This window comes from Mastacembelus armatus, chromosome 8 (genome assembly GCF_900324485.2).
Source record: "Mastacembelus armatus chromosome 8, fMasArm1.2, whole genome shotgun sequence".
In the NCBI taxonomy this organism is placed as follows: domain Eukaryota; kingdom Metazoa; phylum Chordata; class Actinopteri; order Synbranchiformes; family Mastacembelidae; genus Mastacembelus; species Mastacembelus armatus.
The window spans coordinates 13,414,770-13,420,819 of NC_046640.1; positions in this window are offsets into that span (position 1 = coordinate 13,414,770).

Here is a 6,050-nt window from a genome sequence, read left to right on the forward strand (position 1 = left end):
TTTTATTATTATTATTATATTTAATATTTTTCTAATATGTTTTCCATCTGATATAGAAAAGTTAATATACACTGTGACGCTTTTTTGACTCAAATTGAATAAAGCTGCCAGCTGGTCTGTAACTTTACAGTTTAAAAAGAAAAAGTCTCACCTCGTTACTACTGTTGCTTTCTCCCTAAATGTTGTGTCACATTTAGGTTAGATTTTCCCAATCTCCATGTGCACTCTGCACAGGTCTAATATATTATGATACTCTCAGTTGCAGTGCGTGATGCGCTCTGTACGTCCTCAGCGAAAAACCTGCGCGTGACGTCATCGACAACGAGAGGTGTTCAGGATCCTCGGAGAGAAAGATCCCGCGCGCCCTGGCAACCCGATAAACCCAGGTAAACACTGTTGTTTAAAACAATATTCTGCACGTCTTGTTGTCTACTTGAACCGAATGCGTAGGCACCAAGAGACACTGTAACAGTGATGTGAAGGCACAAGAGATGCTAATGCCCGGCACCCACAGAGACCGTTCATTTGTACGGCGGCCTGTTCTGGCTGGCTAGCTGGCTAGCTAAAGCTAGTTGGTAGTTGTGTATCAAAAGACACAATAACCGCACCTACACTGTATGTCTATCTGACATCTCTTGACTATCCCACCCACTGCTGGCCACGATTACAATACAAACACACACAGTATTACTGCTACGACCACCGTGTTGGGCATCATTTACTAGTTTGCTTGTCGACTGTCGTGTGTTGTGGGAGACGGTGACGCCGTCACGGCGATGATGGCGCACACTCAGACGGAGGCTGTTCGCTGGGAATGCAGACAGTTCAGCATAGAGCAGAAAATAGAAGTTTAATGTTCATTTCCCAGAGCTTGCTACAGTGATCTTGGAAACAAAATGCATCTGTCTATGTATGATTTCAGCAGTGCTGTGCATGGCACTGCCGTCCATTACCCAGGCAATAATCTATACCCTGTGGCCTAACGTTAGGATCTTGGCTCATCGACGATGGTTGCTGGCCAACAGTCATTACTTTGCAATTTATCGCTTTATTCACTGCATCTGGTAATAGTCCCTGTCTCAGGCCGGTATGCCTGCCTCTGTACTGTTTATGTGACTAATTATGACTGGGTTTTTACAGACACAAAGCAATGGCATTCAGCCGCCTGGCTTGACCAAACAGATTACTCATGCAGAGGCCCATTACTTAACATGCCGTCCTTGATGTTTTCATTAAAAAAGAAATCCTACATTTTACAAGCGTGAAACGTGTTTTCTTTTCCGTATTAATGGTTAACCGTTGCCGTAGTGCATGGAAGCCCAATGTGTAACAGTATACCCAACTCTCTGACGACAGACACAGCCTGCCTGCAGTCACATGCCTGTGTGGACAGGTATCTCTGACTAAAAGTACACAGTATCAAACTGTTTAAAGCTCTATGTGTAATAATAGTATCCGTTTCTTTAACCAACATTTTGTAAGTCTGTTACCTGGAGAGAGGGATGGAAAGCTTTGTGTCAGTTTTGTGATTAGATTTGACAGTAGTTAATCATGACATTGTTATCATGGTCTACATCATGTGTGTAAATAAAGAGAATGAACTGGGTCAAAGGGCATGCAGTTACAGGCAAGCAGTAAATCAAACTCAGGGGGCAGATTTGTTAATCACATTACTCCAAATGACTTTTCCTAGTTGAAACTGATCATCTCCTTCATACATTTGTAAATAAAGATTGTGCATGCAAGTTAACAAGTAGACAGTAAAACTTTTCTTACCTTATTAACCCTATTGTTTTTTAATTCATATTTTTAAGATTCACTTTTCTATTGCTGTTCTCTCTGCTTTAGTTACCATGGTAACACCATCCTTGGCCTAGTTGTGAATGACCTCTGAATGAAAAGGAGAGTGTGGTCTAGGAACAAACGAGCAAGCATCCCGAGTCTGTTATAGCGTTGTGTATGTGTGTGTGAGTGTATGTGCTTCATTTATCACTTAAATAGTTGGCAGGAGATTTACTTCAATCATGTTTGTGCTGCTACTACAAACACGTTATTATAGAGCATGGTATTTTTGGTTTCTGTTGAGGCATTTGATAATACTGTGACTTTGTCGTACAGTGGCATGTAGGGATGTAAAATACAATATATATGTTTTCCTCTCTTATAAGCAGTCAGTTATGTTGCTTTTTAAGTGCATGCATTTTAATTTACTTTTTAATACCTCTAAGGATTCTATACATCCAAGCCATATATTGATCAAGACCTTAATATAATTGGAAACAGCCAATCTAACACTAGCTCACGGATTCCAGTCCTTCATAGCATTTGCCTGGACATACATGTTATTAAAAAAGTCACAATACAGTTCATCTGCCTTCTTTGAACAAAGAGAGACCTCTGTGGTAGATTGGTAGTGAAAAATAATAGCTGTGAAACTTTTCCTCTTGTATCAATTAAGAAATTAGTTGCAGCATGACATGACAGGCCAAAACATGTGTCATGCAACTACGCAAATGCACATGCTTTAAATTCACATACCGTGTCATTGTTGGCATTTCTTGCGTTAATGTGTTTTTGCATGCATCAAAGAAAGCGAGCAGGAAACAACAAGAAAAGCTTGCTTCTTCTGTTTGAGTGCTTCAGCTGGCCGAGGTCACCGCCTGAGGACTGAGCTGGATCGCCTGCACTGGTCTGTAGGAGCACACATTCACCATTTTTACCAGCGAGACATGCTGGGCCTGCTGTTGTCATGTGTCTCTGTGTACATGTACTTGTTTGAAGTATAAAATGCCTACTTGAGATACTGCAACATGGCTATTGCCAATGAGAACATCCCAATGACGATGCTGATACGATATATCTTGCAGCCCTAGTTTGAATATTACACTTAGACTATATCATTGCTTAACAAGGACACAGTATTGACATATGATAACCTCTTAAGTTACTTTATAAACTTGTTAGCAAGCAGTTGCTTATTTATATATCCAGCATAAAACGTAATTTTTCACTCTATGTTTCTAGCCACCTGGCGAAAGTCTAATCTTCACTTTACTCCAGCTCTAATTTTGGTCTCTGATTTCCTGTGGGAAATATTTGGTGCCTTTGTTGCTAAATGCTCCACCATGTAAACCAGGTAGTTGCTAATTGACAGTCTGCGATCTCTTTTTGGTGCTGAGTACGTAGGGTACATTGTCATAGGGATTTGAAATTAAAATCATTTATCACTTGTAAAATATTTAGCTAATAAGTATGACAGTACTTAATGGGATTTAATACAGTGTGTGTTTAAAAAGATTTTTGTAACTACCAAATATCCTTTTTTTACATTCAGTAAATTCAGCAAAAGTGCTTTGGTTATTGCTACTAAAAAGGCCTACCTTTTTCATCATCCTCATTCTTCTTTTCTCAGCACATATCTAAATGTATATGTGCATTGTACACCATGTCAAGTTGGCAGATTGCCTATTCTGGGTTTTCTTCGCTCCAGGTCCCTGTAGATTTCTGCTACTCCGGTGCTCTGATGATTAATGGAAGTATCCTCAGACTTTCTTGGAGTCACATCTTGGTGTGCACCGCTGCCTCTTCCTCTGACACAATCTCTGGTCTAAATGCAACCCTCTCCTTCACTGTCCTCATTGCTCTCACTAGTTTTTATACTGCCAGTTTATGATGGGACTATTGTGCCACCATTATTATTTGCCACTATGTCATTTTTACTATGCACAACAAACTTATCTGAGTACAAATTATGTAAACGTGCAGGACTAGCAAAAACACATCACTACTTTTTTTAGCCACCATGGCTGTATTGAAAGCAACAATGTTACCACTTTCTATTTCCAGTGCTCTGGATGTCATGTTAAACATTACCACTATAAAAAAGGGGCGTCTTAATAGCAATAAAGTGGAAAGCTATCATACCTCCTTCCCTGTTTGAATACAACTGCCCCACCCCCCACCCATCACCCATTCATGGCCATCAGTTGGGCCGGTGACACTTGCTGTAGGTTAGAGCTTTTTCACTCTGCCAGCTGCTGTATTGTGTCTGGGAATAGTACTTATGGCATGTGAACATGGAAAGTGGCCCCGTCAGTGTCAGTGTAGAGAGGAGCTGCTGCTTGTTTCATTTAGGGAAACTGCACATGGTGGCTCCTGCTCGCCTGACCTTATGGGGTTTTCGTAACAGATTGATTTTGAAACCATGTACCTTTTGTAGTGTACCTTTTGGCATCCTCATGACCCTTTAGATTGATTCAGATTCCAGTGGTCAGATTGTGTATTCAGTACATAGACATACCGTACAATGTGATTGGTTTAGTATATTGTGATTGAAACTTCAGTGCACTATTCTATGGTTTAAGGAGTTTACATAGAGGCATAAGATGCCAGTTATATCCACTCACCATCAGTCACCTCACCTGCCCTATGTTTGGCTCATATTCTGGCTTGGTGAGTAGTAAACATGGGAGTCTAGTTTTACAGTGCATGTACACATACAGCCACAGAGTAGTTGGCAGTATCTGGCCCCTATAATCTATGGTTCTACAGGTGTTTTGTGTTGGGCCCATAATATGCATACTCTGTTCTGACTGGACAGTTTTTCAGCTTTTCCTCTGTTTGTTTAAAATTAAAAACCTTTCCTTTGCATAGTGGAGTAGAATTATTCTGTGCTTTTGATTATACTGGTATTAAGATTATCACAGTTGATTGGTGTCTGGCTGTCATTAGTACTGTGTCAGAGGATAGCCTCTCTCAACATGCCCTGTAGTGTAGCTGGGAGCTTTTTGAGTCTCTCAAGATCAGCAGGGGATGCAGGACTACAAAGCCAGGTCTTAATCACAACAAATAGCAGCTGTCACTGCACCAGATTTTTGTATCCATATGAGTAAACTGCCCTGTTATTCTCTGCTGCAACCAGACACAGCATTTATTGTCACATGGGTTGGATGACAGGTCTTAAGTAAACAAGATCACTGTATGTCACACCTTTCTCATTACATTGTCATCTCTACCTGAGAGCCATGTTTCTGATGATCCCTGTCTACCACAAACAGAGCTCCTTATTCCCTTTCACCCTATAATAAGCATTAGGCATATATTGTGAGGCAGCATTTAACTACCACTTCTGGGTTTTAGTAATTATGGTTACCTTAGATCAAGCTGGAAGTAGTAAAAGTATAAGGTCCTAGTTATATACAAAGTTAAATTTGTCTAGACTGCAAAGCATTACAAATTAATACTGGAAATAATCACATTTGATTAAAGGAGTTATGTAGCCACAGTATTGTTCATGACAGCACAGTGACCACACTAGTGTGGTCACTGTGCTGTCATGAACATAATTACTTGAGGCTGCTCTGCTACAGTAAAGCATAGTGGGTGGTCTCACTCCTTTGTACTCTTTTCTGTCATGCTCTCTGTTACATCCCCAGCAGTTAACACTGCTATCTTTCATCCTGTATATACATTATTCATGAGTGGGCCTAGATTATTGAACTATATCATGTGCAACATCTGCCTTGTTGCAAGGTGTCAGTGACAAAGTCAGGATGATTTTATAAATATTTAAAGTAAAGAATTTGTTAGATTACAGTGCTAAAATAATATTATCCAACAGAGTTGACCTTTTTGATGAAGTTGCCACTTTGGTAACCCTGATCAGTTTCTCTGCTAGAGTTAAATGTGACCTAGAGCCACTTGTGTTTCTGGGACTGTCAAGTTTGTTTTAATAGATCTTATCAAAGGTTTTCCCATCAACAGTTTGCAGCTTTTTTTTTTGTTGTTGTTGTTTTGTAGTTGTCCCGGCACAATCTCAATGTGAGTGGTATAGGAGGAGAGCATGGAGTGCAGATAAGGGAACCCTTAAATTGGTGGGGGAAGGCCAATACAAGATTACTGAGGGAAGAGTGAGTGGGGGTGGGGCATGATGAAATGGACTGAGGAAAAGATGGGAGGGGGTGGGGGTGTTAAAGGTGTAACAGAGAGAGAGGGAGCAAGGACCTCAAGCTATTGATGGGGAAAGAGGGGAGGGGTGGAATGAGCAAGCG